Source organism: Pangasianodon hypophthalmus, chromosome 3, assembly GCF_027358585.1.
Source record: "Pangasianodon hypophthalmus isolate fPanHyp1 chromosome 3, fPanHyp1.pri, whole genome shotgun sequence".
Classification (NCBI taxonomy): Eukaryota; Metazoa; Chordata; class Actinopteri; order Siluriformes; family Pangasiidae; genus Pangasianodon; species Pangasianodon hypophthalmus.
The window spans coordinates 13,160,052-13,176,077 of record NC_069712.1 but is presented as its reverse complement, the minus strand read 5'-3'; the positions used below and the strand labels follow the sequence as shown (position 1 = coordinate 13,176,077).

General features: G+C 39.5%; 1 protein-coding gene across 7 annotated transcripts in view; it reads right to left on the bottom strand.

The window, feature by feature from the left end:
• sertad2b (SERTA domain containing 2b) overlaps positions 1-16,026 on the bottom strand; it is a 35,882-nt gene that overhangs the window by 10,531 nt on the left and 9,325 nt on the right. For 3 of the 7 annotated variants that reach the window (XM_053232424.1, XM_053232425.1, XM_026945660.3), the window contains exon 1: positions 2,729-3,463. The exons of 2 other annotated variants lie outside the window; for them this stretch is intronic. The gene's annotated coding sequence lies outside the window, so the exon portion shown is untranslated. Of the gene's footprint in view, positions 1-2,728; positions 3,465-16,026 lie in introns of those variants that run through there. 2 more of the 7 variants (XM_053232426.1, XM_026945641.3) reach the window with 2 other exon arrangements.

Sequence of the window (16,026 nt, the reverse complement as noted above, 5' to 3'; positions counted from 1 at the left end):
ATCACTCTATATAAGACTACACTCGTGCACTTTACGGGTGTGTGCTGTGTGATTTGCACATGCTTTTAAGAATACTTTCTGAGAGATTCGTAATTCAGTAATGCTAAAAAATAAAATCTTGTAATCAAAGCATCTGAGATGTCTTTGGAGTTATAAGTTATTTTTCACGAACAGTGCTGAATACTGCGATAAGACAATGCACCAAAACTGAAAGTAGTTCAAAAGTGAACTGCGTTTAAATACCCTGAACTCGTGTTCAGCTTGGAGAGTTAAATGCTGGCAGAGAGAAGAACGCTTTTCAAACCGGTTTGACGAGAGGGGCCAAAGGCTTGATATGTGTGTGTGTGTGGTGGGGGGGGTGTGTGTGTGTAAGACACACGCTTACACTCTGGTTCAGGAAAAATACAACCAAACTAGCAGCAATAAAGATTACTGGCTAAGAAAGTCCAGAAAGCACACTGACTTCATTTCCAAAGGTTCTTATTGTACTGCATCAGATTTTACTGATAAGGGGTTAATGCAAAGATTTCACTACAGGTTACAGACTTCTGACTACTAATGAGACTATCTAACAAATTACTAAAGTATTTTAAGATTTTGTTTTAGGGGTAGACCTATCTTGGACATGTGGGTCCTTCCTCTTTCTTTGCAAAGAAATGCCAAAGTGTTTAATGAGAGCTTGCAGTATTATTTGATTTTGAGGGCCTACGAACAGCACAAAAGAGGCATTTATACTCACACAATGGACTAACGGTACATGGATATGTTGATTTCGGGAATGCTGCATATTGCACTGCACTAACTGAATCCAGCAAGTCAAGATGTGAAAGCTGCCCACATCTTCTGCATTAACTTATATGACCTTGCTGCATGCCAATTAGCCTTGGCAAATCATGCCTATCCCATCCTACATTAGCATGCTCGGGTTTTACTATAGTGCCACACACATGTACACACACATACACAATAAACTTTGTTAAACATACAGAAGCTGCACATAACTACATTCTTATGCTACATAAGGTCAAGACGCAAGAAGAGATTCACATACATCTTGATACAGTTCTATAGTCTACTATAGCACTACTGTACAGTACTGCATCTTAAAAAAAAGACAATAAAAGTTGGACATGAATACAGGTAGTGGATATAATCTATTCCAAAGTGAACATTCACAAGCAGATCTAACTGGACCTTGATCTCTACTGAATTTACTGTGTGTGTGTGTGTGTGTGTGTGTGTGTGTGTGTGTGTGTGTGTGTGTGTTTGTGTGTGTGAGAGAGAGAGCGAGAGAGAGAGAGCATGTGTGCGTGTAAGTGTCCTTTGGACACTGCCTGTGTCTTGCAAGGAGACTCACTAGAGCGCTGTAGAGTGCAGTTGTAAATTTTGCTGATTTTTGTTCAAAGATCTTAAGATATCCTGCTCTACGTGAACCCATCAAGCCAAAACCATATACATGGAATGCCACAGAACACTCTTTTGCTTATATAGCAGGCAATAATTCAACAAATAAATAAATAGACAATACAGGAAAAAGAGAATAGAAGCTCAACTCTTCTCCAAACATTATGTTTCAGCCCTAGGCCTTTTCTTGCATGCATTCTAAATTTAAGCTCTAGCTAACAGTTGAAGCAGGTCACCAGCTATTTTCTTTTCCAGTCACCTGCCAAATGGCACTCTCAGTCAAATACCACAGCTATATTCACTCCGCATTAGCCTAACATGCTACCCCAACATTGATAGATCTCTTTAAGGTGGTCAGAAATCAAATGACACTACAGTTAAGCTCTTAGCGGTAAGTGTATGATGAAAACGCGACCCTGAAGCAGTATTTCTGAAGAAAAGAGCAACGTTTTCAGAGTAACAGTACACCCTACAGTGTGGGGAAAGAATACTATTAACTTTACATTAGTTATATTATTAGGCCAATACCAACTATATTATTGTGTATGACCACTAGGATCATTTAAATATTACATCTGTAAAAATCAAACGGACAATACAGTGAGAAATTACAGAATAATACTGGCCCACTTCTGATATATCACAGGTATTGTCAGTACTTTTATATACCACTGGATGTTGAGTTATATTTTTGTAAACCATTAAATATATTGTATTGTAATATAAAGTTTACATATATATATATATATATATATATATATATAGACATTAAACAAAGGTAAAGTCAGTTTTGTTTCTTTTCTATGCAGCACTAGGTCTACTGTTTTGCTGCCACTGTTAGCAAAACTAGTTATAATGATTTATCATGTATCATGAAAATGTTATTTTGATATAATCATGATACAATCATTTTGATATAATCATGACATTGTGATATAATATTTTTTGCCATATCGCACACTTCTAGTCAGAGACACACAGAATATGTCGATATGTGAACTTGAAAAACTACCAGAACTCACAAGCAAATAAACAAATGAGTGTAGAGACAGTTTAGAGCTCATCAGTGTGGTGGATATGGAGAGCACTGTGACTGTGAGGAGAAAAGTGGAGCTGCTGAACTTTACGGACAGAGAGAAGAGAGACGACAAGGACCAGACAACAATACCCCAACACATTATGATTGGCTTTCTCTCAGTGGCACGCAGGCTGTGTAAGTTAACACTGGAATATATCCGAGTGTAAAGCAGTAAGTCAGTGTGCCAGACGAGTTACAGTGTTTCAGCTGCGGTTCGTGTCAGATCTCTGAGCTAACGTTACTCACCACGGCCAGGTCGAGCGGCGCTTTAAAATGAAGCATGGGGGAAAAGATCGCTTCAACGTCGACAGCGCTACTTCCAAGTGGAGCGACGGACAGCGACGAAGCTCAGGTCTGAGAGGAGATATCACACACTATCACACGCCGACAGGAGAGAAGAAAGGCTTTGCGGTCGGTCAGTGGAAAAAAAGAGTGGCAAAAGACACGAGGGAAAAACATCGGCAGCCAGTTGTAAGGACGGCAGAGGAACAGCACAGCGCTCACTACAGTAGCTGTCGGAGAGGTGTGACGTAGAGTGAGACTGCTGCTGCGCTCACTGCTGGTCGGACACACACACGCGCACACGCACGCACGCTCACACACGCACGCACGCACGCATGGCGCCTCTGAACACTCCGCCCCTATCCGATACAGCACAGCCCTGCGTGGGCAATGGGCTTCCACCCAGTTCTCCCAAAACACACTCTCACACACACTTTCGCTCCCTTTCTTTCTTTTAGTTCAATTCAGTTCAATTTAATTCCGTTCAGTTCAAATTGTTCTCTCCTTTTATTTCTCTCTCTCTTTCCTCCAACATACACCCCTGCTTCCTGATCAATCCACACCAAGTTCCAAATCCTTTTTTTTTTTTAAATAATGGCATAATCTGTTATATTCCCTAAATACAAATACATTTCATTCAATTATAATTTACTGTTTGTCACAGATATTTCTATTAATAAATAAAAATTGCAGAATTGCAGATCTCTCTCTCTCTCTCTCTCTCTCTCACTCACTCACTCTTCAGCAACCAACAGTAAAAATGCATCAGTATTACCAGCCCTCTTCACTGATACAGACAAGCTCAACTGCCACCACATGGCATGTATAAGCACTGCATGGGGCATGCTACAGATCTTGATTGTCTAGTTTACCTATATGAACAACTGCATTGCCTTGTGTGGTATGTAGCAAAAATAAAATGAGCCTACCAAGAAGAAGACTAACATTGAAAAAGCACCCATTTTGTGAAACCTCACAAGGTTTGTCTGAAATGAGCAAGTTATTAATGAACATGCAAAGAAAGTGATAAAAGTGACAAAACTTACACAAGTTGTTATTATCTTATAATACAGGGAAAAGACTAATTAAGGCAATCCTGTATTGCAAGTGGACTATGTGCTTATTCTACAAGGCCATAAAGATAACTGAGCTAACTATAATATCTGGTTTACCCTGAGTCGTTTACAGTAAGAGTATGTTGTTTGCTATGTCTCATGTACTACACAGCATATCTGTCTGACAGGTTACATTTACATTTATTCTTGTCAAACGCTTTTATCCAAAATGCAAGGCTTTTGAGCAGCATGTGTTGTTTTTCTGCCTGAGGATAACCTTTAAGGTGCCCAGCTCACAAAATCTGAAATAAAGAGTTCAGACACAAGGAGTGCTACAACTCTCATCTACAGAACAACACAAAGCTCCATCGCCAGCAACAAGTCATAGCTTGCAAATCGGAGACAATGATTTGCTGCTTTACCCCTATAAACTAGCCTCAAACCCATTGACTGTCCTCTCTTTAGATTTCAGGGACATGGTAAAATTGAGCAATCAAATTGTTTTAGTGGGAAAACTATACTGCTCATTTAAATGAGCTTAAATATCATTGCACCCAACTATAAAGAATAACCATTCTGAATCGGTTGCATGTTCATTTAGTTTATTCAGAACAGTTACACATAGTGCACACAGTGTGTCTCCAGCTTCACTCTTGTATCTGCTGCTGAGGTGGTGAAAGCCACTGAATGGGCTTTCACTTTTTCCAGTATGGTCAGATTTAAGACAGCATGCTCAGGAGCTAACTGGTTACAGTTATTCTGCAACCTCGGGTGAGAAAACACTGCCTGATGATAGAAATGAAGTTCTGAAATAATAGAGTAGTGTCACTTTGCTACAATATGTAAGTATATCTTGAAATTTAGCCTGGTGCAAACACTAGAAGTGTCAACAAGAAGTCCCTGCCAAAGACTTGTTTTGGAAGGGATATGAGCTGGTGTGAAGCTGAGTTTTTCTGCCCATCTCTCTGTGTCATGAGTGAGGAGGAGAGTGGTGAGCAGAGGGGTGGTTCTAAATAAAGATTTCAGGTCAAAACAGGAAATGGCTCAGTGAGCAGTCAGGGCAGGAATGAGAAATGCTGGCTTTTTGGGCGGCATCCACAACATCCCCTTTGTTCCCTTACACAACTAGAAACTATAGTCCTCTCTATCTAAACTATATTTCCCTCTCTATCTCTCTTACACATTATCTTACACACTACAATGATGTTTGATCACTTACACTACATTAATGCACTCTCCCCACAAAACTGCCTGCGTACCGAACACTGCACGAATAGTGTGGGCAGCATGAGTCACTGTTAAATCATGAGCAACAGTTGGAATCCCAAAATAACCTAATTCAGACTTGCTAATGTCAACTACTATATTTAGAAAAAAAGGATTATTTAGAAAAAAAATCCTGCTTGTGACTAGGATTTATTATATCACTGTATGTGAATGAACAATTGATTTATTTAAAGCTGAGGGTAGTGTTATGGAGAGAGAGAGAGAGAGAGAGAGAGAGAGAAATTCTACCAATCCAAAAGAGATACTGAGTATCTGTGTCATTGAGAGCACTGCAAAATCACACTACCTAGAGCTCGCCATTTCACACATACATGTACGTACAAACAAAGAGGCTGCTTGATTACAGCGCTCTTAATTACAGGCCTCTTCAGGGTCTTGGTGAAAAAGCCACAGAGAGCTATGGTGCCAGCTAACCTCTCCCTCCCACCATGCCTCCCCTCTGCTTCACACTTCCCCTCTCTGCTGCCCTCTTTCTCTGCTCCACTTCACTCCCCCTCATCATCTTGTGGAGGGTACGGCACGCCTCGGCCCCCCTCATTATCTAATTTGGCTCATTAGCCATGCAGCCAAACATCAGCAGGGGGTGCCTGAGTACGCTCTCTCATTTTAACATCATAATTAATAACGGCCTATCAATAAACAGCTGTGTGTTCCAGGCAGCAGCTAAGGGAGGTGGCGCAGAGTAGGTGAGGAGTTAAAGCAGGTCTGAAATCCGATTCCAATTCAGTCTTTATTTATTTATTAACTGCCACAGTGTGCATCTGAGAGATTCTACATTCCAGGCTGCCAGGCAAGCATGATGTAGGGCAAAACCCAGACAGAACCATCTCCTGGATCTACGTGCCCACTTTGTTTCTGCCCAATCCTACAGAACAGCCCTCCATCCCTCCCTCCATCTATAACTGCCTGCCTTCTTTCAGCTGTCTGACTTCTACTGGACTCAACTATCAGCAGAGCAATGACACAGACCTGACTATAACAATTAATTTGCTGATCATCTTGATTTAAGACAATGGCACTTTGACTGGAAAAAGAAATTGGGTGGTGGGTGGTTGGGGGTGGGGTGGATGTGGGGGCATTCTGACGGGGGTTTGGGGCAGGTGCTGTTTGGTTTGGGGGCGCAGTCCTACCCTGGTTTGGAAACAGAGGAAAAGGGGGAAATAGTGACTATCCCCTAACAATCAGTGGTGTGTCCATGTAAAACTGGGGACAAAAGCACACTAAAAGGTGACCCCACCCAGTTGTTTATATAGTCTAGAGTTCTTTGGATAGGTTTAGTGTTTTATGTTAACATTTTCTGCAAGGGTTGTATGATTCATTAAAAGAGGGCGTGACAAACAGAATATATTTTTTTTCTAATTGTAACATAAGTTTGTGTTTACAGAATATCTTATTTGTTCCTTAGTACTAAATGAATGTCCACAAAATAACATTAATGTATTGGTTTATAGTTGTACTATAGTTCAAATGTCAAGGGATTTGGTTAAATTACCTAAAATAACAATCAGTGGTGTGTCCATGTAAAACTGGGGACAAAAGCACACTAAAAGGTGACCCCACCCAGTTGTTTATATACGCTAGGGTTCTTTAGATAGTTTTAGTGTTTTATTGAAACATTTTCTGTAAGGGTTGTATGGTTCATTAAAAGAGGGCGTGACAAACAGAATCTTTTTTTTTTTCAAATTGTAATATAAGTTTGTGTTTACAGAATATCTTATTTGCTCCTTAGTGCTAAATGAATGTCCACAAAATAACATTGGCTTATAGCAAATAACATTGGCTTATAACGTATTGGCTTATAGTTGCACTATAGTTCAAGTGTCAAGGGATTTGGTTAAATTACCTAAAATTCTACAGGAACCAGTTTGTACCCCAGGGGATCCCTTAAAGGTTCTATAAAAAATACCCTACAACAGAAGGTCATTTCTTTCAGAAATGATTCTGAGTACAAACCACTCAGAAATCAAAGAATCATTAACTATCCAAAAATTCCCCTTTTTGTAAAAGCTAGTGAAAATATCCAGATAATTTTGTTTCTTTCTAGAAATCTTTAAAATTCAAGAAATGATTAAAATGAGCAAAATTATCAGCCAAAAGAACAAGACTGTTTCAATCTTTAAATTAGTAAAATTGTCTAAATAGGTTTAATAATCTTATATTTAGCTTCTTGTATTCTTATAATAGGAAATACTATAAACCTGACTATATTCAAGATATTTTCACTTGCTAAGATGTTGGGGGGTTTTTTTCAGCTGGGGGTGGCAAAGGTTATTTTAGGATGGCAGCTGCCCCCCCGTGCCCTTCATGTGGCCACACCCCTGCTCTTCATGTGGCCACACCCCTGCTTTCAATCACGGAAAAATATGGCAGGTAGCACAATATTCAGAAAAAAAAGTATGTTATAGAATACTGTGTTAATCTAAAATGTGAGAATGGGATAATGAATGTATAATAACTACCATGATGCCAACAAAATTGGATTATTAGTGGAGCTCACTAGTAAGGCAGAGATGCAGTGTGTTTATGCTCAAAAACCATATTATCTAAATATAATGGTGCTTATACAGTAAATAGAGGGGAAGCCCAACTGTGTTTACTCTGTTGTCATGGAGAGCATGCAGAACAATATTGATATGACACCAGATTTTAATACCCTTCTCTACGCAGACACACACTCATACAAAATGAAACACATGAACATGTGCATAGACACAAATACATACACACCCGCCATTGCTGGAATGAAACCAAGGTAGTAATGGCTGTGGTTTTAGAAGTGGGCTCCATATGTGACAGGCCTCCATTCATCACCCTGTTTTTCCTTTTCATTTCACCTCTCCTGGATGGAGCTGGAGAGCCATTTTAAAAAGGCTTCAGCCACATTTATCGAAAACAAACTTTTCAAGAAGACAGACAAAAATGCAACAAAAGTGGTAAGGACTAACATTAAAGAAGTAGATAAAAGGTTTTGGCTGGGGCTAGCGAGAAGTGAAGTACTGTAGGAAAAAGGAGGAGCCTATTAAGAGTTGATTCAGCAGACATGAATGTTCTTCATGCAGAAAGAGAAATGTTTAAAGCGACCCTGTACAGTAGAACAGAAATATTATGTGTAAGTTGATGTTGCTAAAATTTAGACTGTATACACATGAATATATACTGTATGTGTGTATGCAGTTCTGCATGTCATTCTATCTAGTAGTGGTGACTGAAATGTTAAAAATATCTTATCATGATTCTTTATGATTGTTAATGTAGATTTTTTTATGTGAAAAGTATGAGATCAACAATTCTTTTTCTTTTGTTTAACTAGTTATTAAACACAGGAAAGGAAATACAGTACAGTGTTTTGTTGCATTACAACCTGGAATTATTTGATTTACACAACATGCCTACCACTTTGAAGGTGCAAAATATTTTTGGAATCTTGAATGTGCATAAGTATTCACCCTACACCCCTCCCCAATCCCAAGTCAATAATTTGTAGAGTCACCTTTTGCTGCAATTACAGCTGCAAGTCTCTTGGGGAAGGTCTCTATTAGCTTAGCACATCTAGCCACTGAGATTTTTGTCCATTCTGCAAGGCAAAACTGCTCCAGATCCTTCAAGTTAGATGGGTTGTGTTGGTGTACAGCAATCTTCAGGTCATGTCACAGATTCTCAATTGGATTGAGGTCTGGGCTTTGACTAGGCCATTCCACATTTAATTGTTTCCCTTTAAACCACTCCAGTGTAGCTTTGACAGTATGTTTAGGGTCATTGTCCTGCTGGAAGGTGAACCTCTGTCCCAGTCTCAAATCTCTGGCAGACTGTATTTAGTGCCATCCATCTTTCCTTCAATCCTGACGAGTCTTCCAGTCCCTGCCGATGAAAAGCATCCCCTGTGGCATTCACTGCAGGAATGGTGTTCTTGGGGCGAAGGGAGGTGTTGGGTTTGCACCACACAGCGTTTCCCATGATGGCCAAAAAGTTCAATTTTAGTCTCATCTGACAAGAGAACCTTCTTCCATGTGTTTACAGAGTCTGCAAACTCCAAATGTGTGTTATTATTTTTTTCTTTAAGCAATGGCTTTTTTTCTGGCCGATCTTTCATAAAGCCCATCTCTGTGGAGTGTATGGTTTAAAGTGGTCCTGCGGACAGATACTCCCATCTCCGCTGTGGATCTTTGCCACTTCTTCAGTGTTATCTTTGGTGTCTTTGTTGAATCTCTGATTAAGTCAAGTCAAGTCAAGTTAAGTGGAGTTTATTGTCATTTCAACCATATACAGCCAGTTAGTACATAGTGAAACAAAACAACGTTTCTCCAGGACCAAGGTGCTACATAACACAAACACAGAACAACACAGAACTACAAGGGACTACATAATTTATACATAAAATGCACAAGTGCAAACACGTGCAGACAGCACAAAACAGTACAATGACTACTGGGACAGACAATGGGCACAGTAGTCCCAGTGCAGCGCCGACCAGTACACAGTTCTGTTTAAAGTGAATCTAGTGACAATAGTGCAAAGAGTACAAGAGTACAATACAAGCAGCTGAAATAGTGTAAACATAAGAGTAGCAGCCTATGTACAGTATAATAAGTATTGTAGCAGCATAATGTAATGTGCAAAAACTTGCAAGAAAATTGCAAAGAGGATGGAGGATGCTCACTTGTGTGTGTATATATGTATGTGTGTGTGTGTTCCTTCAGTCCAGTTTCTGAGTATTGACGAGTCTGATGGCATGGGCGAAGAAACTATTGCACAGTCTGGTTGTGAGGGCCTGAATGGTTCGGTGCGGTTTACAAGACGGCAGGAGGGTGAAGAGTGTGTGAGGGGGGTAAGGCCCTCCTTGCCCGTTCTCTTTGGTGGGCAGCCTTCTCTTGTCAGGTTTGTAGTGGTGCCGTATTCTTTCCATTTTGTTATAATGGATTTAATGGTGCGCTGTGAGATGTTCAGAGTTTGCGGGGGTTTTTTGTAACCCAATCCTGATATTTACTTCTCCACAACTTTATCTCTGACATGTTTGGTGAGCTCCTTGGTCTTCATTTCGCTTGATTAGTGGTGTTGCAGACTCAGGGACCTTTCAGAACAGGTATATTTATACTGACACCATGTGACAGATCATGTGACACTTTCCACACCAATGAAGTTAATTGGTTGGACCAGATCTTATTTAGGGATTTCATACTGTAGCAAAGGGGGTGAATACATATGCTTTTCATTTTTAATTTTTTTTAAACAAGGTATTTTTTCATTACACTTCAACACTATTTTGTTAGGTCCACTGCATAAAATCCAAATAAAAATCCATTTTGTAATGCAACAAAACAGGAAACACACCAAGGGGGTGAATACTTTTGCAAGGCACTGTATTTCAGCTGATATATATATATGTATACACTGTGTGTGTGTGTGTGTTAGTTCATGTGTACTGTGCAGATAACTACAACAGTGGTATCATAGTAGTGTAGATCACATATATGTTGTTATGTTATATATTATGTTATTATTATGTAGGAGTGCTGTCAGGAGAGGTATCTAAGCACTATCTATACATGTGAACAAACACAACCCACTATGAGGAAAACCATTACTGCTGCTCTTGCTAGACAAAACCAGCCTGGTGAGTGTGATACATTCCAAAAGGCCTATTCATAGAAAAATCTCACAGTACCAAGCCTACACTTGGAAAGCACAGCAACTAGTTATGCAGTTTTTGCTGATGGCAAACGTTCCTCTATCGAGACATGCTTTTCTCTTGAGCTGACTAATTCAATAAACATTCCATAGCTTGGACATTGCCCTGTCTTCAGCGCTGGAGACTGTTTTTTTAGTGAGCTCCACTGGGGCATATCTCATTTTCCTGAGCCCACATTTACTAGTGATTTGACAGGAAAGAGTTGACAACAGATTTATGAATATTAGTTATTTGTAGATGTGCACAGTGGTGCCTAACTCAGACAGGAGTTGCTAGAGGTAGTATGATTGTTCGCTAGTCTGCTCTTAGCCACCCAAATTCAGCCTATCAGATATGACAGATGGTGAAAGGGAAAACAGCAGGATATGCATGAAGCAAGATCAAATAACATGGTGAAAAATAACTCAAGTAAAAAGCAATCATTTTGGTATTTAGTGCTTCTGCAAACCATCAACCCCTTGTTAAAATGTCAGTTGTTATTCCAAACTGTGGCCTCCTCAAGAATGTCTCTAATACAGGTTTTTTTTTTTTGGTATCCTACTCTTTTTTTAACGTTCTATTTTTATTTTGGTATTTTCTGCTTCCCAGCTTTATTTTAACTGTTGGCTACTTAATGGATGTAGTTTTTTCTGGTTAAAGTGCTGTGTAAAGCAAAATAAAGCATTGAAGTCATTCAGAAAATCAATCACTGGATAGGCAAACATAGATGGACATTTAAGATTGTCGAGAGTGAAGATCTTGTCAAAATGTATAGCTCACTGCTGTCACTTATTATGATATAGGCATATGAAAATGTTATACTTTTTAATTAAAAACATCAAAACTCACAAGGACATCAAATTTGAAATGAAAAAGAATTTAATCTTTTTGTGATCAACATTTCGAAAATCAGTTCGAAAATCGCTGTACTAATATGTGAAAGCAGGATTGAAGGAACCATGTAAATCTAACAATAGTCAAATTTAGAATAACTCCCAACTTATCTTGGTTAAGGGCACTCCCCCCATCCTTTATATATAAAACTTTACTATATCAATATATTAGTTAGCTGTAGATTTAAACATAGGATACTGAGCCTTGATAAACATCCAATAATTAAAAATAGATCAAAAAAATAAATATGATTTTTAAGAATGCCTCAGCCATGTTTGTAGGTACATTGAGAAAAATTGAGAAAAAACGTCCAATGCAAACTGCAAGGAACAAGAAAACAGAAAAAAACAACTGCAGGGTTTTGTTATTTCTGTGTCAGTCTGTTAAGTCAGTTGTTCCAGTTTGCACTCAGCCCTCAGAAAGCTGGAAAAAAAATTTGTTGATGATACACTTTACACCGTACAACAAAAAGGTTTCATCATTTTCCATCATGAAGAGCTCATTGAAGGTTTTATGTAGAACCCTACAACAGAGGTTTTCACTTTTAGAAAAGGTTTTAAGTAGAACCCTTTTAGGAAGCCAGTAAGAATGTACTATGCCATCTTTCCTATTATGTGACTGTAAAATTTGAAATATGGGCCCAGATGCAGTGGTTATAAGCCCATAACCATCATGGGTGAGGATGTTAGAATTGTTAACAACTACAAGTATTTGGGTGTACACTTAAATGACAGACTGGACTGGAGAACCAACACTGATGCTGTGTACAAGAAGGGAATGAGCAGACTCTACTTTCTGAGGAAGCTCAGATCTTTCAATGTATGCAACAAGATGCAGGAGATCTTCTACCAGTCTGTAGTGGCGAGTGCCATTTACTGTGCTGTGGTCTGCTGGGGGGCACCACCAGTGCCAGAGAGACCAGCAGGATTAACAACTATCTATCTATTTTGTAATTCTGACCAACAGATGAATAAATACTGCTGACAAAATATGTTCAGGATTGGGGAGCTTGTAACAAGCCATCCAGCCATGTGCCCTTTAAACCAGTAATCAGACATAATTTAACATCAAATTGCCTTTGAATATTTCTTTTAAACTAAAACTGTAATATCAGTATCATAATCAGAGTAACAGCATGTTGTGTGTTTAAGATTAGAAAGATGGACAATGCAAGTTTCTCCAGGTTCTCGAACAAAAAGCATGCCATATTGGCCTTTGTGTGAATCAGTGTGTGAATGTGTGTGTGAATAGAGCCCTGTGATGGACTGACATCCCATCCAGGCCGTATTCCGGCCTTACACCTAGTGTTCCTCTTCCTAAAATCTGATGCCTATCCAGCATCTCAAACACAAATACTGATTCTCAGGACTGGAGTGATATATCCCTTAAAAAACAAAAGTTTCATGGTCCTCCGGTGTGGCACAATTGCTGGACACTCATCCGGATAACGGAGACCCCTATGGCATGAGCATACATGCAGTCTGCTGCTTCTGTAACTGGCAGCTACTACAACACACAGCTCAAAACAGCAGAATGCTACACTTTCACACCCTGGAATCTCCACACTATACTGTACACTGAACACACAAGTAAGCAATCGTAAGTAAGCAGTCTTGACGTGCTCATCTGATGTATACTGTTACACAGACATACAGTGCATGGAATGATAAGATGAGCAAGCTGCGAGTCAACACAGCGTCCTTAGTTATTACAAAAAGACTAACAGCAGTAAAATAAATTAGGTGAGATGTTTAAACATCCCCATCAGTAATTATTTCAGCTACTCTCCACAAGCAGCAAACATTTTATTTTGCAGTGCAAAATAGAAAGCCCATGTAAAGTTTACAGGGTATCGCTGCATGTATTGCAGTAAAATTTAATGCATGCTTACTCTACACTTCTATTATTAATATTACCATTTTCTTTCACAAAATCACAAGCACAATCTAGTCAAAATATCGACACAGCTTCAGGGTGCACCTAAGAATGGAAACTGTATGCAGTGAAATGCATCCCATAGCTAAAGTTAGTTTCCATTTTTTTTTTGTTTTTGGTTAAATATGATATCTAAATTAAAATGATTGTTTCTACAGATATCATATTTAACCAAAAACAAAAGCGATTAGCTTCACAGTACCCCTGAACTCAAAAAAGTACATAAAGTGTATAAATCCTCTTGGACAGCTAATTCTGACAGTAATTTACAGTCAATTTTTTTACAGGGTAATGTTGGTGATTAAAAAAATTCGCTTAATAAAAAATATACTGTCAAATGTCAGCTAGTATAGCACTGAGCTAACCAGCTAGTTAGCTAGGGTTAGGTTAGTGATATTAAGCTATTTGTGAAGACAGAAAGACATCTGTTCCAGTACACTGTGTCTTTTGTGTAAAAACTTTTCTTAGTACAAAACAAAAGAAAATCCTCTTTGGTAATTGCACATACACTATTGATGCAGAAGATAACGATTACCCTGGAAATGTTCTATACTGATAAAGTTACACATTCCTGAACCCAGGCCAGTGTACAAGCGTGCCCCTAGCTGTTTTTCTTTTTTCTTTCTTTTTTTTAAGAAAAGTAAAACAGCCATGCTATGAGATATATCATTACCATCTAAACCTGACATTATAGCATGATATCAATTGAAGGTTATACTGTCCCTCCCTAATTGCACCTGTTCTGTCCCTTTTGGGCACTGAGCCAGCTTTTGCCTCACCTCCCTTTAATTCTCAGTTCAAACTGTGTATCATATTCAGTAATACAGTTTACAAAGACACAGTGCAAACATTTCTTTTTGTTTTTCCCCCCATGACTATCTGCTTTCTGCTTAACTGGCTCATGCCTCTCCCCGCTGCACACCAGACATTTATAAAAAATGATTTCTCGTCTGATCTCTGTCCACTGGCCGGCCACTGTTTCCCTCACTTTCTGCCTCACTTTCCTCCTACCCAGTATGCTGTCAGAAAGCCTTCCGCCCCCTCCACCTCTCTCTCTCGCTCTCTCTCTCACTCTTTCGAAAGTGCTCGATCTGCATGTTGCCTTCAGGGCTTCTCCAGCAAAGGGAAAGAAAAGGCTTCAGCCCTCACAGCTGTTCCCAATGCTTTAGTCCCTATTGCTCAGCAACCGAGAACAAAACAAAAGCACATCCCCTCCTCTGTCCCCTCCCTCCTGCACTCTATGAACCATTCCCCCTGCCCCTGCCCCTGCCCCAGCACCCACATACACACACATACACGCCCCAACCCTGTCCCCTAACCCTTTAAACCCCCTCCCACCCCCACCACCCTCATACTCAAACGCCAAGTCCTTTGTCCGCATTCACTTGGCAAAATATATATTGTGCAGTAACAGTGATTTGAAGTCTCAACTGCTGTTTGTTACTATAAATAAACTGCAACAACAAAACAGATAATCAAGTATCACACTATCTGTCTGAATTGACTGTTTTATAAGTGTCCTTATTTCCTGACCCTGAGGATATAGACAGAGAGCATTCAGTTTAGTCAGCTTTTGTCAGTTTGGTGAGAGAACTGTTGCCTGGTTATGCTGAAATTAATGGTTCAGCAATATTATTTGTCAAATTATACACAACGATTTTGTACAAATCATATTATAATTTATATATATATATATATATATATATATATATATATATATATATATATATATATATATATATATATATAATATGCAATCTGCTTATATAACTGGGTTGAAATAAACCAATAATGTTTGGTGTGCTCAGTCAGGCAAAAAGACAGCTAATGATAGAGGGAGGCAGACACAGAGCCTGTAAGCCTGACAGAGGGAGAGAGAGAGAGACAGAGGGAGAGAGAGAGAATCAGTCAATATGTGTCAGAGAGAGATAGAAGGGGGTGAATCAGACAGGGAGAGAGACAAAATAAGAGAAAAAGAATGGAGACTCAGAGAGAGAGAGACAGAGAGAGAGAGAGAATCAGTCAATATGTGTATTAGAGACTGAGATAGATGGGGTTGAGGCAGACAGGGAGAGAAATAGAATGAGAGAATGAGAAATAAAGGAGACTGATTGAGAGAGAGAGAGAGAGAGAGAGAGAGAGAGAATCAGAGTGAATGTATGAGAGAGTGAGAGAGGAGCAGCTGGCCATCAGTGAGCTCTGTCCTCACAGCATCTGTGGCTGTGACTCCCAGCAGCTTTCTTTTCTGTCTCATGCACTTTGATTTCCTAGCTGTTTAGCAGAATGAGACAGAAAGACAATATCTCCATCGCATAACTGCTCTGCGCTCATGTTCATTACAGCCACCAGACAATAGGGAAGCACGAAGCCTTTCAGCTGATCCGATACGTCTCGCCTCTGCCAGCCACAGTCTTGGCAGTATCCTT